Source organism: Lepus europaeus, chromosome 9 (genome assembly GCF_033115175.1).
Source record: "Lepus europaeus isolate LE1 chromosome 9, mLepTim1.pri, whole genome shotgun sequence".
NCBI lineage: Eukaryota > Metazoa > Chordata > Mammalia > Lagomorpha > Leporidae > Lepus > Lepus europaeus.
In genome coordinates, this window is record NC_084835.1 from 15,718,821 (window position 1) to 15,736,509 (window position 17,689).

The 17,689-nt window shown below is 55.2% G+C and overlaps 1 long non-coding RNA gene across 4 annotated transcripts in view; it reads right to left on the reverse strand.

The window, feature by feature from the left end:
* Window positions 1-513: 513 nt before the first annotated feature.
* LOC133766835 (uncharacterized) overlaps window positions 514-17,689 on the reverse strand; it is a 47,304-nt gene continuing 30,128 nt past the window's right edge. For 3 of the 4 annotated variants that reach the window (XR_009866763.1, XR_009866762.1, XR_009866764.1), the window contains 2 exons: window positions 12,241-12,374; window positions 514-11,235 (listed from right to left, as the gene is read on the reverse strand). This is a non-coding gene — a long non-coding RNA (uncharacterized LOC133766835). The remainder of the gene's footprint in view (window positions 11,236-12,240; window positions 12,375-17,689) is intronic. The other variant, XR_009866765.1, reaches the window with a different exon arrangement.

The window sequence follows — 17,689 nt, forward strand, 5'->3', positions numbered from 1 at the left end:
GAGGAACAACGGAAGGAGACACCTTGCGCTATTCCAGTGGGCCCTCAGAGGCAGGAGCAAGAGTCCTCCTCAGTCCTGAGCGTCTGGACCCTTACCTCCGCCTTACCGGACAAGCAACGAGCAGGGAGGAGCAGTCTGAGGAGATGGGGACCGCCCAGGGGAAGTGTGTGTCCCACCCCTGCTGCTGGGCCCCCGTGTGGGACGGGGATTCCCACGTGGACTGTGAGGGCTGCCTGCTCAGGGAGGAGTCAGTCCCCTCGGCCCCTGGAGCCCTCCCAGGCCTGCTCCCTCCCGGGTCCCCCTGGGATCTAAGCCCCGGGCAGGCTTCTCTGTCTTCCAAGATGGCAGCTGCTCCCCTCCCCCCAACCCTCTGTCACACTGGCCCAGCCAAGACAGTCTGGTTTCCCCAATCCCCGGAGACCATTTTAACCTCAAGGATTCTAGCTGTTCCAAGAGGGGCGAGGCCTTTTATCCTTTAATTCAAAGAGAAGCCGAGTGAGGTAACAGGTCCCGAATCCATCAGTTTATTACAATGTACACTAAAGCAGAATAAGTAAAACTAGCAAAAAGAACATAGGAAAAGATGGGCAAAACAGATACAAGACAGAAACTCGAGCGCAGAGTGCCAGTAGTGAACCAAACACCAGGTGTCCACGAGGACCTCTTCCAAATGGTCCAGGAAAACACTCCCCTTCAAGGTGTGGTTGGGTGGGTCTGGATGCTGCTGGCTGTCGGCAATGAAGACAAAGGCCTTGAACTTCAGCAGAGCCTCCAGCGGCGGATGCCTTTTCCGAGGGAATGCTGGGACATCTCAGGAGCAGGACATCTCAGCTTCTAGATGTCAGCCTTGCACGGGAGGCTCAGACCCAAGTTAGCATTTGCATGTTGTCGCAAGCTGTCAGCGTGGCTGTCAGCGGGCGCTCACAGGTCTCCTTGATAGGAGCCAGCAGTTCCCATGTGGCTCTGGGCCCCCCGGGCGGAGCAGTGGGCCTCCTGGCTCTCAGCCAGCACCGGGCTCAGTGGCGGCTTGTGTTGCAAGGAAGAGCTCAGCATGGAGGGAGTGCCGTCAGTGCACAGTCCTATCAATCACAATCAGAACACCAACCCAGTTTCACACGGCTCATAATGCAGCAACACACACACCGCCGCAATCTACCCCTTGAACCGCAATTTCCAAATCACCCTGCCCTTTCTCCTCAACCAAGCTAAGAGCAAACATCAACGGAGTTCACGTTCAAAAGGAGAAGTGGACCCACTCTCTGACTGAGGAGGAAGGCTTACATCAGAGCATCCTTAACAGAAAAGTCACAAAAGACCAAACACACAAACCGTTTTGTAGTGATAAGGTAGCTTTCCATAGGTCTTTCTGCCATGGTTTGTGGTTACTGTCTGCAACAGCTTCAACTGACCTTTAAGCAACCCACTAAGAATTTCAATGGCTCCTGGGGCAGCTGGAGTATAAGGGGATACGTGCTGTGATCCGGCCCCTTGTGGGACTTCTTTAACCACAAAGTGTGCGCTCTGATCAGATCCAGCAGGGTAGGGGTGCCAGCAGAAGCCGGGCAGGACTTCACGGAACTGACAGCGCTAGATCCCTAAGCCTGCTTGCTTGGAAATGGGACGCCCAGACCTGAACGGCAGTGGGTACAGAGCAGCAGCACTCAGCGTCACTATCACACATGTGAGGGCCTACAGAATCCACCTGGAAGATCCGATTCAGGCCCCGAGAGCCATCTTTCTCGGTTAACTCTTTTTGTTTCTAAAGGTGTTTAACCTTCAGGCAGGTTTCACAAGGACTGGTTGTCCACTTAGTTTCCTGCACAGTGATCAGTCCCTCCCTCTGCGGAAGTCAATCAACCACATGAAGTGTATCCCTGCGACCTGAGTAGGTCACAAATAAAAGGTCCCTTCTGAGAGCTAATTACAGAACGGCACTGCTTCTCGTGTCTCTGTGTCACTGTCCTGCGAAGGGCAGCTGCTGCACCATCAGAAGCAAGCACACCATTATTTCCCTGGTGAGCTGAGACATGGGCAGTGCAAACACCTCTGTGCATGGAGGCACCAAATACCATTCCCATAAGTGTCTGAACCCTAACTCCTTTCCATTAATCTTCCAACTATTTTGTGGCCATTTATTGCACGACAGGGCTATGCTGTGGCAAGTGACCAAAGTCAGTAAAAATACGACTTGGATGTTGGCCTTCTTGCAAAGAGCGCCTCACAGCCCACAGAGGATACTGAATCAATGAGTTAGGCACTCTGGGGCGCATCTCTTTGCACCAAGGTGCAACCGTTCAGAGCACACAGAGCAGCTGCTGTCCGAGAGAGCAGGCCAGAGGTCACGGGGGCCAAACGGTCGGTAAACCAGGCATGCGTTAGTTCACGTGACCAGGTGGGACCCCTTGGCCAACAGCATGACCATGGATGTGTCCGACCCTCGGAATTTCCGGCAAGCCAACGAGAACTCTCAGGGTATTCCCCAAGGCCCTTGTCCTGGCTGACCCTCTGCCTCGGTCTCTGCTGAGTCTTCCCTTTCCAGGTGAGATTTCGCTGTGCAGCTTTCGTGCCCTTTTGTTTGTCCAGGGACGGGTTAACCCCTGTGGGGCAGCTCTTCTCATCCTTAGTGCCATGGGAGAGTTAGACAAATCAGCCAAAGGCTCGGTAGGCATCAAGCCCTGATAAGCAGTTCAAATCAGTTTTCAGCATATTGAGAACATGATGTGAGGAAGGAGATCTCTTAGTCCAGACACTCATGGGAATGAATTTAGTGTAAAAGAGTCCTTACCCCCAAAGAGACCACAAGCCATATCCCTGCCCATAAATAACATCCGGTCTAGAGTTCATATCTTCCTTTAAAAATACAACCTCTGGACTGCCAGTATGTTTGCTTTCAAACACTGGGGAGCTGCTGCTGTTCTACCTTCCATTTGAAATCCTGAGACCTTCCTGTCTTATAGAGAGTTGGGGGAGTTATCCCCTAAATGTGGTCTGCGCTGCCCTCCAACCCCAGAGAACGCTGTGAGACTTCAGGGCTGGTCGTTAGCACTCAGTGGCTGATTCTACATCGTTCTGGAACAGCACCAGGGGTCACTCTCCCTCCACCTGTCCACAGGACTCCTAGAATTTTACCAGGTCAGTGGGACCACGAACCACGCCATTATTTATTGTCCAGCCACATTACCTCAAATATTGACAACATTCCCTCTTTGCTTTGGGTAGGTCATCAGAATTGTTTCCTACGACTACACTATCATCTATATCGGAGTAGATTTTACAATCTGGAGATTTAGGTTCAAATTGTCTAAAACACACAGCTTTTACGACGGACTTAAGATACTCATTTGGCAACAACAGTAAACAGTTAACCTACTCCCTTAAAGCTGTTTTGAAAAATTAATCTAATGGTAAAGAGACCCCTTCTATCATTGGGCATTGGTTTGCTCCCCAAATGGCCACAACAGACAGAACTGGGCCAGGCCAAAGCCAGGAACTCCCTCTGGGTCTTCCACATGGGCGGCAGGGGACTAAGCACTTTGGGTCATCACCCACTGCCTTCCCAGGAATATCAGCAGGAAGCTGGAGCAGAAGCCAAGAGTTAGGGCTGGAACTGGCATTCTGGTATGTGATGCCGGGGATGAAAGCCCTAGCTCAACCCACCGGGCCACAGTGCTGGCCCCTTTCTTTCTCATTCTTTTTTTTTTTTTTTCCTCAGTGTCCTTATTATTTGTTTCTTTCATTTTGTCTTTATAGTTTTCCTTTTTCCTCCTTTCACTTTTTCATTTGTTTTTTCCTTTCTGCCACTTCTTCATTTCTGTTTTCCATTGTTTTTTTTCTTTTTTTCTCTCTCTCTTTAAAATAGATTTATTTATTTACTTGAAAGAGTTAGAGAGAGAGAGAGAGAGAGAGAGAGAGCACTTTCATCTGCTGTTTCACTCCCCAAATACTCAAAGCAGCTAGGGCTGCACCAGGAGCCCAGACCTTCAATCAGGATTCCCACATGAGTGACAGGGACCCCGGTACTTGGGTCATCACCTTCTGCCTCCTAGAATGCAGTATCAGGAAGTGGAATCGGAAGCACAGAGTGGCCAGGACTTAAACCAGGCACTGCTATATAAGACACAGCCATCCCTCGTGGTGGCTCAGCCCACGGTGCCACACGCCTGCCCCGTCTTTTCCCATTTTAAAATTCTTTGTGTCTTCCTCATTTTTTTTCCTATTTTTTTTCTCATTTTCTTCTTCATTTTTTTCTTTCCCCATTTTTACCTTTGCATTATTTTCTCATTTTTAATTTTTTTAAAATTCAGATAGCATCATTAATCTCATCCATTACTACTGTGTGAGTAGTTCATATGGTATTGAAGTTAATTAGCATCAGCTAGCTAATATAGTTGGTGTTTACTTGTCTCACTAGTTAGTACAGTTAGTACAGCTAGCATGCAACCAGTTAGCATTACTAGTTAGTATGTGAAGATACGGTAGCGAGGAGGTCACCCAACAGAGGGACCTGTGGTCATTTACTCCTATGAGGAAGTCCTCGCTGGTCATCCCAGGCTCCCAAGGACCACTGGCCTGGGCAGCTCTGGCCAAGTGAAGCTAGCCTGCCATCTGTTAACCAGGCCCGGGTGGCCGTAAAGGTCACCCAGAAACAGGACAGGGACACCTGCAGCCCTCAGTGCTTTCCTGGAAGAGGACTGAATGCCATACATCAATCACCCCGACATGATACGGCTCTCCAAGGCAATCGGGAGGGCAGACAGACTGTGGTCACAGGACTCGGCAGCAGACAGCGGCCAGTCCTCTGGGTGGCCGAGCAAGCCACCTGGCAGTGCAGGCCTCAGTTGGTCCCGGAGGACTGTGCCGGCCACACACTGTCGCCATGGACAGGGGTAATGCGCACAGGGAACTGAAACTGGGCAGTGTCCTCCTGGATGTTGCCCTCACTGTTAAACTGACTTTAGCCTGGGATGCAGGGGCTCCGACGGGCAAGATCTCAGCACATCGGTGGAACTCCCCAGTATTGTGCTCCAGAAATGCTCTAGGGCCAACCATACGACCCCTCTGATTCAGACATGTGGAGTATGGGGGTGAATCTGGCTGCCGTGTTTACAGGGATCTTGCCACTTGATGGAGAGGCCCTGGGCAGCAGTTGGAGTGCACACTCACAGGAAAATACCAGCTTCCCTGTGCTGTCAGCCTAGGGCTGGAAAAGCTCTGGAAGACTTACTGACATTCAGTCCTGGAAAGAGGCCCGAACTAGACCGCATTGTGGGCCGATGATAGCACGGTGTGGTCTGGGAAGAAACTCCAAGACCCCGTGCTGAGCCGCTGGCTTGTCACCAGGACCCTCAAATCACGGAAGTCAGAGTCAGCCTAGGCTATAAGCCCAGAGCAGATACAAGAGTCCTTGTCAAAGCATAAATACGACAGTGCCATGGGCACACACCACGTGCTGTGTCGTGAGATATCCCGACAGAAGGGCCCCAGCATCAGGCGAAGCCCACGCTTCAGGCAAGTCCCATCCTTGGCGGCCCCAAAGCTCCACGGAGCTCCTCCATGCCCCTGAGTTGAAAAGTGCAAGTGGCGCTACATCTTCCCACCTGCCCATGTTTCCCTCCCAGGTCCTGCTGCCTGGGGAGGAGCAGGAGTCAGGGCAGAGCACAGGCAGAGGCGCCCCGTGCCTGACAGCCACCTTGCTCAGCCTGCAGACACGGACCCCTCCTCCATGGTCAGCCCCAGCCAGGCCCTGTAGCCACCCCCTCAGTCCTCCGCACCAGGAGCAGTGCTCACGACACAGAGGGAAGCAATGGCTCCTGTAGAGCACCTGCGCACAAGTACACCCAGGCCAGGCAGCCAGACCCTAGGACTTCGGCTGCTCCTTCCAGCAAGGGCCAGGGCCGCCAAGGGGTCTCTAGGATACAGCAAAGGCCGGGGTGGCAGGGGGGTCCCTAATGGGATACAGCAAGAACCTTGGCCAGAAGAGGGCCCCTGTGGGATACAGAAGAACCATGGCCAGAGGGATCCCTATGGGACATAGCAAGAACCATGGCCAGAGGGGGTCCCTATGGGATACAGCAAGAACCATGGCCAGAGGGGTCCCTATGGGACACAGAAGAACCATGGCCAGAGGGGTCCCTATGGGACACAGCAAGAACCATGGCCAGAGGGGTCCCTATGGGACACAGCAAGAACCATGGCCAGAAGAGGGCCCCTATGGGATACAGAAGAACCATGGCCAGGAGAGGGTCCCTATGGGACACAGCAAGAACCATGGCCAGAGGGGGTCCCTATGAGATACAGAGGAACCATGGCCAGAGGGATCCCTATGGAGACACAGCAAGAACCATGGCCAGAGGGGTCCCTATGGGACACAGCAAGAACCATGGCCAGAGGGGTCCCTATGGGACACAGCAAGAACCATGGCCAGGAGAGGGCCCCTATGGGATACAGAAGAACCATGGCCAGGAGAGGGTCCCTATGGGACACAGCAAGAACCATGGCCAGAGGGGGTCCCTATGAGATACAGAGGAACCATGGCCAGAGGGATCCCTATGGAGACACAGCAAGAACCATGGCCAGAGGGGTCCCTATGGGACACAGCAAGAACCATGGCCAGGAGAGGGCCCCTATGGGATACAGCAAGAACCATGGCCAGAGGGGTCCCTGTGGGATACGGCAAGAACCATGGCCAGAGGGGTCCCTAATGGGATACAGCAAGAACCTTGGCCAGAAGAGGGCCCCTATGGGAAACAGCAAGAACCATGGCTAGAAGGGGCTCCCAGGGGGATACAGGAAGAGCCATGGCTGCAACAGGGTCCCCAGGGGAATACAGCAAGAGCCATGGCCAGAACAGAGTCCCCAGAGGGATACAGCAGGAACCATGGCTAGAAGGGGTTCTCAGGGGCATACAGCAAGAGCCATGGCTGCAACAGGGTCCCTATGGGATACAGCAAGAGTCATGGCCAGAGGGGTCCCTATAGGGATACAGCAAGAACCATGGACAGAAGGGGTTCCCAGGGGAATACAGCAAGAGTCATGGCTGGAGCAAGGTCCCTATGGGACATAGCAGGAACCATGGACAGAAGGGGTTCCCAGGGGAATACAGCAAGAGTCATGGCTGGAGCAAGGTCCCTAGGGGCACTTTCTCCGTCCCTGTAGGGCTTTGCTGCCTGCCATCCGAATAGCCAGGCCATGGATTCTGGGGAAGAGTGGCTCATGTGGAGTCAGTGGACAACTGAGGGCAAATCCCCAAGGGGAAGGGTGGTCATGCCACGTTCCCTCAGTTGCTTTTCACATTTGCAAACGCTGCTTATGAATAAAAATCTTAACTGTATACTGCCGCCACCCCCGAGCTTATTATCTTTGCACATTTGCAAATATTCCTCATGAATAAAAATCGTAACTGCGTGCATGTATGGGGTCCAGGGGGATGTCTGGGTACGCGTACACACTGTGGAACGGGTCATACATAGGTGCATCCGTCAACACAGAGGAACAAGTGCTCCTTGATCGCCTGTCTATGGGGAATCTAACAGCATCGACCTTGTAGAAAAAGAGAAGAAAGGTGGTTCTCAGAGAGAGGGTGGGCGAGGGGCGTGTCAAGTCCACGATGTATCAGGTGCTCAGCGGGAAGAGGCTCTGAGATCCACCCACCCCCCTCACCCCTACCCCCGCCCAGGAGGCAGACTTTAGTGTCTAATAAGGCATAGTTCAAAGCAGCTAAGACAGTCCATACCCACTGCCCCGCACATTCCCAATGGAGAACAAGAGACCCGAGTGCCACGGGCCCTGACGTCATGGTATGGGGGCTCAGCTGGGTGTGGACGCCAACAGCTGCAGGTGGGAGCCAGGTACGAAGTCCACGCTGCTGTGTGCCCCAAAAGCCAGAGGCCTTTATGCAGCAGACCGCAGAGTGGGTGTAACAGCTGGGTCTCATCTACAAGGCGTTCAGGTGAACAGGCACCAGCTCCACCCTGGCCTTTGAGGGCACTGGGCAAGCTGAGAGGAGGGCAGGGCGGGAGGCCCCCTGGGGAGGACAGGGCCTCTCTGCCTCCAGCTGGGGAAGCCGCCAGGAGGGGACAGTGTTTCCTGGGCTGCCCACGCCTCCCCCACTTCGCTCTATCTCCTCTTCTGGGTCTCTGGGGGAGGGGCGATGGCTCTTAGTGAATGGCCCCTTCTTCCGAATCTTACAGTCAAATGGATCCACAAAGACAGATCACGGAGGTTTTGCATCCTCCGGGCAGAGAGCAGGGGCTGTTTCACTCCAGTCTGAGCAGGTCTCAATGAGCACTTGGAATTCATTCAAAAAAATAAATGGAAAAGTGGCTTCAGAGAATTATCACGGGAACCGCCAATAGCAACAGAGGATTCACAGTGGTCCCCAAGGGATACGGCTCAGAGCCGTACACAGGGCAGAGATGCGGGCTCTGTGTGCGACCTCCCAACACTCTCGTGACCTGGGTACTGTCTTCAGAAGGGCCCATGGGACACTTGCTCCTGCTAACACGTGCTTATCCTGCCCTGAGGCCCACAGCACGACAGGACAAGGAGGTCCTGTGGACTAGGTCGTATCGGGAGTCTGAGAGGTGGCATGGTCACGGCCCCTAGGGGACGCTCGGCTGTGCTGTGCTGCTGAGCTCCCTGGGTGACAAAGTCAGGGAGGTAACACAGCATAGGGACGAGAATCCGCCTTCAGCCAGGGATGGCTGGGAGAGGCCTTAAAGAGATTCAACAGATACACTCACACAGCCCCTAGCACATGTCCTACTGCGTACCTCAGCCAGCCAGGGATATCCAGAGGGAACTCCAGAGACGGGCTGTGGGGTCCCAGACCCCCAGGAACAGCTGCTGGATGCAGCATGCGGGGTGACCAGGACTAGAGGCAAAGCTGCTGTGCAGAAGGCTCCAATGTCCACACGGCAGCAGCCACTGGAACCAGGCAGAGAAGCCCAAGGGAGAATGTTCTGGGTGTGGGAGGACAGGACATTGGTGCAAGGACTGTCCCCACCTGAGAAGCCTACCTGGCCCCTGGCCCCACTGGAAACAAGGAGGGCGCTGGAAACCTGCTCACACGCAGTTCCTGGGGGACAGGAGGAGGCCCGGTTGCCTCGTGTCCTAATCCAAGGACTGATGGGGCCTGGGAACTCAGGCAGCTCCCGCAGCCCTCGGGACCACCCCACTCCCGGATGTGGCAGGTAAGAAAATCGATTTTCTAACTGACGCGGGTGCCAGTTCCTCTGCTGGGGCCCCTGTCCTCAGAGTCGTGTCATCATGGGGGCTGATGGCAAGCCCCTCTCCCAGCGGGTCACCTGGCCTCTGCCTTGCCGGACAGAAGACGCCGTCATCTCCCACCAGCCTCTGCGGGCGCTAGCAGGTCTGCGACCCTCTAGGGGCGCTTTCTCAGGGCAGCCATCCTTACACTGAAATCTGTTATTAGCATGCTAATGAGTACCCACACAGCACCTAGCAGGAAGGATAACAATAGATAGACATGGCCTCACCTACAGTCACCTCAAGGAGGACTCAGTTGAAAACACCATTCAGATCTTAACGCTTTTAGGGGAACGGCGATATCAAGTTTCCCCAACCAAAATCCGGATCTCCCCGTGGGCAGCCACACTGTGGATTGGGCTACCACCTACAAAGCGACAGCCGAGAACATTCCTGTGAACGGCAGGCTGCTGCGGGATCTGGATGCCAGGATTGAGGCTGATAACCAAACCCCTGCTGAGGTTTAAAGGCTGCTGAAACTGACCCACTGGAATAGACAGGGAACTAACACGGGGCCTTTCAACAGGCTTAGGGTCAGCTGACAATGGCCCCTGCACTGGGGATGCCTGAGACAAGTCATTCTCCCCATTGGTAGCTGAAAGGAATAACCTGGGGGGTACTCACCCGAAACTGGGCCCATTCTGTGGCCCCTTGGCTACCTTTCTAATCAACCAGACTCAGGATGGTCTGGATGCTTGGTTGCTGCTACTGCACTTTCGGTAGAGAAAACCACGGACTCCGCGGCTCCTGAAGCTCACACTGCAAGCCAAGGACGAGGGTTCCAGAGATCACAGGTGCCCGTGGCTGACGGGGGGAAGGGGGGGCTCACTCTCACTGACACCGGGCTCTCCATTTTGGCTCACCAGGGTTCACTCTCGAAGGACGCCAAGGCTGCTCCCCTGGATTCCGAAGATTCTGAGACGAGCTCACTCTTGCATAGAGACCATACAGCAAGACTCCACCCCTAGATCGGACCTACCAGATGCACCTCTGGAAAGCCCGGATGTTGAATGGCTCGCTGATGGCAGGAGTTGCACGAAGGAAGGGGTTAGAGAGGCAGGATTTGCCACAGAAGACCTTACTCAAGTTACGGAAGCTTACGCTCAACATCTCGGCTCAAAAGGCCAAACTTTCCACCTTGCCTGCAGCCTTCAAACCAGCAAAAGGCCAGAGACCCAATGTCCACACCGATGCCGACTACGCATCCCTGGTCTACCTGCACATACAGTGATTTGGAGACAAAGAGGCCCAACAACTGTGAAAAACTCCCCCGTTAAACACGGCCGAGAGGCCCCGGCCCTCTCCCTGTCTTGGCGTCTCTGGAGGTGGCTGTAGTTCACTGCAGGGGACACCAACACGGCGACCATTCCACCCGAGGAGATGGACTGGGAGAGCAGAGGGCTGCGGCTGCGGAGCTTCCGCAAGTGGCTCCAACAGCCCAGCCTCTAGAGTGGGCAGCCTGCTACGGAGCCCTCTCCAGCCACGCCCCGCACGCACACCTCCAGAGCAGACAGCCCCGGCCCTGCTGCCGCCTGCAGCTCTCCTCTGAGCCAGCCCGCGCTCCTGCACCTGGCGTGTAAACCAATCTCCCTCCTCCGCTGACCTTTACCCGTGCCCCATCCTTGCAGTCCTTCTTGCATGAGAGACAAGAGCCCGGACCCAAGCACCCACGACAAAGACACTGATAGCGAGGACTCCAGGGCCGGGGCGGGGGGCTGGGCGCCCAGCTGCTTCGCTGATGCTCCCATCCTGTGGAGCCAGCAGGTCGCGTGCAGGGAGCAGGAGCTCTAGCGCGTGTCATAAACATTCATCTTGTCGGGGCGCCGGAACACAGGTGCACGGGTCATCTCCCCCCGCCCCCATCTCTCACCGGTGGGAGCCTCCACACTGCCTTGCCCCTCAGAGCTGGTGTCAGGCTTTGTGTCTTCATGGAGAATTCACGGAAGCCAACAGATCCAGAGAAGACTGCTGCGAAAAGAGAGCTGGGGACTCACGGTTCCCAAGAAGAGGGGCCCACACCCCGCGCAGGGCCACTCGGGGCGGGGCGGCAGGCACAGGGACAGGGGCCTGGGGTCAGGAGCTTCGTGGTGCTTCTCCAGGAAGGACAGGTGAGGCAGAGCGAGCAGGCATAGGAGGGACCACGTCAGATAACGTCAGGGCCCTGGGCAGGGCGGCCCCTGCTGTCCGGTCCTGCCCTGCGGAGATCAGGGGCCCCCCCACAGACCCTGATCCGGGAGGCGGTTGGGGCTATGTGGATTGCATTTGATTCCTCCTGCTGGTGGGGATAAGATGGTGACAAGGGAGCAGGAGGCCACAAGGTGGCTCAGAGCTGCGGTGGGCCTGTCCAGACCTGCGGCGGGCCTGTCCGGGACAAGGCGCGTGCTCCATGTGCATGGGGGCAGATGCTAAAGCTTCCTGGGCCGCAGCAAGCAACGTGGCCAAACCAAGGGCTCAGCTCAAATGCCACCTCCTCAGGGATGCCCTCCCTGCCTGTGCCACTACAGGGACAGCTTCCCGCACCCCACCTCTCCCTCCTGCTTACCCACTCCATTCCCTGCCCCTGCTCTTGCCCCTGCCCTGTTCAGCGGCACCTGCTGTGGCTCCGACCTCACCCAGAGTAAAAGTCCTCAGAGCGGCCACAGGGCCCGTGTGTCCTGGCGTGTCTCTGCTCACAGTGGCCACAGGGCCCGTGTGTCCTGGCGTGTCTCTGCTCATGGCGGCTGCAGGGCCCGTGTATCCTGGTATGTCTCCGCTCCCACCCTTGCCCCTCTCTGCCCCCAGCAGCCCCAGCCCCGCACTCCCGTCTCCTGAGCCCGACTCTGTCTCTGCAGCCCTGAGCTCTTCTGTCTCGCTGTCCCGTCCACTGTGCGTCCCCTCCAGAGCGTCAGTCCTCACCCTGCACTGTGCTGGCAGCCCAGCACAGGGCATAGCACACAGCAGGGGCTCCGTCCACAGTGAGTGAACAGCTCTTACCTCCACCTGAGATGTGGTCTTTGTGGTCTGCGGCCTTCGCTCACGGAGGCCCTGCTGCTGCCAGCCGGATCCAAACACCAGGGCCCAGCAACGATTGGAGCAGGCCTGGGTCTCCATCCTCCTGGGCCCATGGCCTAGTGGGAGAGACAGAGCAAACCTGTCAGTGGTGCTACGGACCATGGAAGGTAAAGTGACGAAGGACCTTAAGACACACTGAAGTCACTGGGAGAGCTGCAGTGCCATGGACAGAGCACTTCAGGCTGGGAAAACAGCAAGTACCAAGGCCCGGAGGCGCCAGGTGGGCTGCAGGATGGAGATGCTGAGTTTTTGGTATGGATTCTTAGGGTTACCTTGGGTGTCTATTTTGTCATCCTTTCCATTTCATCTAACCTAGCTCATTAACCTGAGCCTGGGCTCCCAGCCTTTTGAATTTAGTTAAATCTCTTCCAGTGATTTATAGTGGAAGCAGAAGTGCACGGGGGCCAACTCGGCAGGTGTTCACTGAGTGGCCTCCCTGGGCTCCGGGCTGTGTCAGGCCTGGCTTTCTCCCTCATTTTATCCTCAGTTTTGTCCACTAAAGTGGGGACATGGGACCCTCCGTTAGCCTGGTTAACCCCATTGGACTCACAAGTGGCCCAGCCCGTATCAGACCCTCAGCAGATTCTGTCTGAATCTCCTGGGTCTCAGATTAGTAGCCTGTGGGTATTTGTTTTGGAGTCTTGCTGTGTGATAGAAATTTGGTCCTGGTAGCTAGACTAAATCTCTCTCAGTTCCAGGAACCATCATTTGGCCACCTGTTAGGAACACAGAACCCTCTGGACGCCCAGTGACAGAAAATCCAATTCAAAGTGGCTTCCAGCGCCGGCACTGTGGCGTAGCAAGTACAGCCCCGCCTGCCATGCCAGCATCCCATAAGGGCACCCGTTCCAGTCCCGGCTGCTCCACTTCTGATCCAGCTCCCTGCTATTTCCTGGGAAAATAGTAGAATATGATCCAAGTACTTGAGCCCCTGCAATTGTGCAGGAGACCCAGAAGAAGCTCCTGGCTCCTGGCTTTAGACTGGCCCAGCTCCAGCTGGTGTGGCCATTTGGGGATGAGCCAACAGATGGAAAACCTCTCCCTCCCTCTCTCCCTCTCTCTCTGCCTCTGTGAAACTCTGCCTTTCAAATAAATAAATCTTTTTTTTAAAAAAAGTGCCTTCCAACACGAACAAAGCAGGGACAATCATTGTTGTAACCAAGAAGTCTAAGGGCAGGTGGCATCAGGCAGGGCAGTACCTGGGTGCTGGATGATGTCCCCAGGAGTCGCCTCCCCTGACCTCCTGGCTGTGCCTACTCCCTCTCAAGTGGGCTTCCCCTTCAAGATGGCGCCGTGGGTACCAACTGTCTCAGCAGCCCAACAGTCACGGAGCTTCTCCTCCTCCAAGGTTCTACCCCTAAGACCAACCCCTGGGACCTGATTGGTCACTTGCCTAGGCCTTAGCCAAACACTGGACCACAGTGATTGGCCAGCTCAAGGTCATGTGATCACTGTCTCCAGGGTAACTTGGGAGCTGCTCACTGTTTCTGGGTAGCAGATCTTGTGAGGCTTTAGAGAGCAGGGCTAGGGGTTGAGTCTCTGGTCCTCTGGGCCTCATTTCCTAGGAGGTGCCTGCTCACGCCATCCCCACACAGCCTCCTGTCTTCTGTTTATAGAGGAATTCATGGTGGCAACTCTTCCCTCCCCAACTGCTGGGATTTGGGATTTGCTCCCAGCTTCAAGCCTGCTCCTGTGTCCTGTTGTCATCAGTTATCCAGTCAACAAACATTTACTGAGTACCTAGTGTGGGAAATGGGCGTGCCTGAGGCCATCTGCCCACCAAAGGCTGCACTCAGGAACATGAGGGAAGCAGAGGTGAGGTGTTTACTGCTACCCAGTTTCGAGACCCATGACCAGGGGGTGGCAGCAGGCACCACCCTCAGAAATTCAGCTCCTTCTATCGCTGCCACGCAGAGGTCCCTTCACCCAGTTCCTCACTGGATGAGAAACTTGGGAGGTACAATCCCATCCTGACACTGTGCCTAAAGCAGGGTGATGAGTGTTACCGGGCAGATTTAGGACAGGGGAGGTGGGGAGAGAAGTGACACTGTGGTATCAGCAAGGCCAACACAACTCCAGGAACCGAGACATGAGAGCACTTTGTAAGGAGCATCCAGTGGTTACAGAATTGCTGAAGGTTACAAAGATTACAAGCAGTGCACGTTCGCAGAGCAAACTCAGCAGCTGGCCTACTTTGTTTTGGCGTCTCTATCCTACATGTTACTGATGCCTATCGTGGCCACACTAAGGCTAAGCCAAGTCTTTTATGAAAATACCCATGTTGGGGCTGGTGCTCTGGTGCAGTGGGTAAAACCACTCCTGGAGTGCCAGCATCCCATATAGACGCTGGTTCAAATCCTGGCTGCCTCACTTCCAATCCAGCTCTCTGCTATGGCCTGGGAAAAATGTAGATGGCACAAGTTCTTAGGCCCCTGCACCTGCGTGGAAGACCTGGAATAAGCTACTGGCTCCTGGCTTCAGATGAGCACAACTGCAGCTGTTGCAGCCAATTGGGGAGTGAACCAGTGGATGGAAGACCTCTCTCTCTCTCCTCTGTGTAATTCTTTCAAATAAATAAATAAATCTTAAAAAAAGAAATGTTATTTGCAAGAATATTAAAAAAAATACCCATGACATTTCTCACATCTACTATGGGCCAGGCCCTCACTAGATGATGGATGCAAAGGTGGACAGGATCGATGGCATTGCTGTCCTCAAGCACTAAACACTAAGGTGGGAGAGGCCAGGAAAATCAGGGAGATAAATGCAGATCAGGTAAATCTGGATGAAGAAAGTAAAACCACAGATGAGACTGACCACGTCTCTGGAGACTTGTGGGCTTGTGGGAAGAGACGGCCCATGGTAGGAAGTGACAGTGGGCAGAAGCATGGAAGAAGCTGGGGACAGGCCGTGTGCTGGTCAGGGGGACACTGTTCCAGGCAGAGAACAGCTTGTGCAAAGTTCCAGAAGTCAGAGCAAGCATGAAGGCCTCGGATAAGGGCGAGCAAGCTTTCTGGAAGGAGCCCGAAGGTTAATCTTGTGGGTGTTTCAGACCTCGGGGTCTTTGTCACAACTGCCCAGCTCTGATATTCTCATTGAGAAATGGCTGCTGGCAATCAAATGGGTAGGTGATAGGCTTCAGTACAGTTCAATCAAATTTAATTCACAGACACTGGGACTGAGTTTCAGGTGATGTTCCCACATGATGCAATCATTTTTTTTTTTTTTGACAGGCAGAGTGGACAGTGAGAGACAGAGAGACAGAGAGAAAGGTCTTCCTTTACCATTGGTTCACCCTCCAATGGCTGCTGCAGCTGGTGCACCGCACTGATCCGAAGCCAGGAGCCAGGTGCTTCTCCTGGTCTCCCATACGGGTGCAGGGGCCAAGCACTTGGGCCATCCTCCACTGCACTCCCGGGCCACAGCAGAGAGCTGGCCTGGAAGAGGGGCAAGCAGGACAGAATCCAGTGCCCCGACCGGGACTAGAACCCGGTGTGCCGGCGCTGCAAGGCGGAGGATTAGCCTATTGAGCCGTGGTGCCGGCCATGATGCAATCTTACACCTCCTAGATTTTTTCCCCTCCCATTTAAGGGGTTAAAACTCCTCTTCACTTGTCACCTCTGCAAAACCACAGGGCGGGCCCATGCTGGTCGCCGGTTGTAGCTTGCTGAGCCCTATTCTTGGGAGGTTGGGGAAGAGACTGGTTGGGGAGCAGGACAGTGGGGAGGAAACAGATGAAGTCATATCTAGAAACAGAGGCATGCCCGCCCGGCCTTGGAGCCACGCTTCAGCTGTGTGGCTCCCGACATCCCTGGGTAAATGCCTGTCTGGACGGTTCTCCTGGGTGGTGGGCACCACCCAGGGAGTGTTCCAGAGGCAGCAAGCTGTGTGTGAGCAAGCACCTGGAAGCTGCTGGGCTGCTGCTCGGCCACGCCCTGCGCAGCCTGGCATGAATCCCTGCCCTCCTCAGGCCTTCTGCTTTCTCCTGAGCAAAGGCAGGCTGGGGGCGTGAGCTCCTGGCACCGTCTCAGCTCTGGTGCACAGTGGTTCTCTTTGAACGTCTCCCTCCAACGACAAGTCAGCCCTCCAGCACCATGGACAGCAACCACAACACTCCCACTTCGGGGCTGATCTGCACTGAGTCCGTGTGCAGACAATTGTGTGCAGAATCCTTCTCCCCGTGACGGTTGCTATGGGATGCCAGGCTGGAGAAGGTTCTGGGCTGTGTCTGTGAGGACCCCAGGCTCTAAGTTCCCATGGGGTTTCTGAATCCTGCTGCCACCGCTGCTGCTACAGAAGCTCCCTGTCTTTAGGGACTGTGAATCCCAGGCGTCCCACTGCAGGCTGCCAGGTTCAGGCCTCTGAAAGGGAAGTGGAGGGAGGCCACAGGGTTGGGGGAGGGGAGGGTGATGCGAGGGGGCTGTGGAGTCCATCCTTTATCCACCTTCCTCTCCTTGCCCTCCTCCTCTTCCTCTCGGCCCACCCCGTTTTCTCTCTCACAGCTGAGATTGGCGGTGGCTCCAGGGAAGAACTGAGCCCCTTGACACGCTGGAGAGGGAAGCAGGGATCCGTCTCGGGCATGTCCAGGGGATGCCTCTCTTACTTCTGGGTGAGCCAGCTTCCCTTCAGTCTCTGGTGATGCAGGGACACGATCAAGCCCTCAGGGAACCCAGGAACACAAAAGGAAGAGAGCAGATGGGTATCGTGGGAACTAGGCCTGGCAACAGGCACACGACAGGAACCAGAGCTGCTCTGTTTCTCTTGCCATCCCAGGACCTCCTTGGCAGCCCCTTGTCAGCTTCCCGCTGCCCATCACTGCATCCTCCCAGCCACTTGTCTCCGGGGCCACTCCCTAGCCCGAAAGTGGTGAGCTTTGTTGCCTGGGCAACTGGAATGGCCTCCAAATTTTCCTCTCCAAATCCTCTTCTGTCCGTTTCTAATCTACCGTCCCCCTCACTGCAACCTGAGCAACCTGCAGAAGGTGGCACGTGTATTCAGTGGTTTTCCAGCGCTCCCTGGAGACAGATGTGCCAATGGTGAGCAGCAGGAAGCTGGGCTGCGGCTCACCAAGCCATGTCCATGGTCACGGTGCCCTCCCGGCCAGGGGCTCACGCAGTCCTGCTCACTGGTGCTCCTAGGCACTGACCAGCGAGACAAACGTGCACACACAGAGTAAGAACCAGGACCCACTAGCTTGTTTTTCTTTCCTTTCTGCTGCGAGGAAGGCCATGGTCCAGATAGAAGCTAGCGGTCAGCCTGAGTCTGAAGTGTAGATACATGGAACAGAGTCTTGGTGGCTCCTAGAACAAGGCAAAATCCGATGGGGGCTTGTTTGTTGTTCAGGCCTCCTGACCTGTGCTAACCAAGTCAC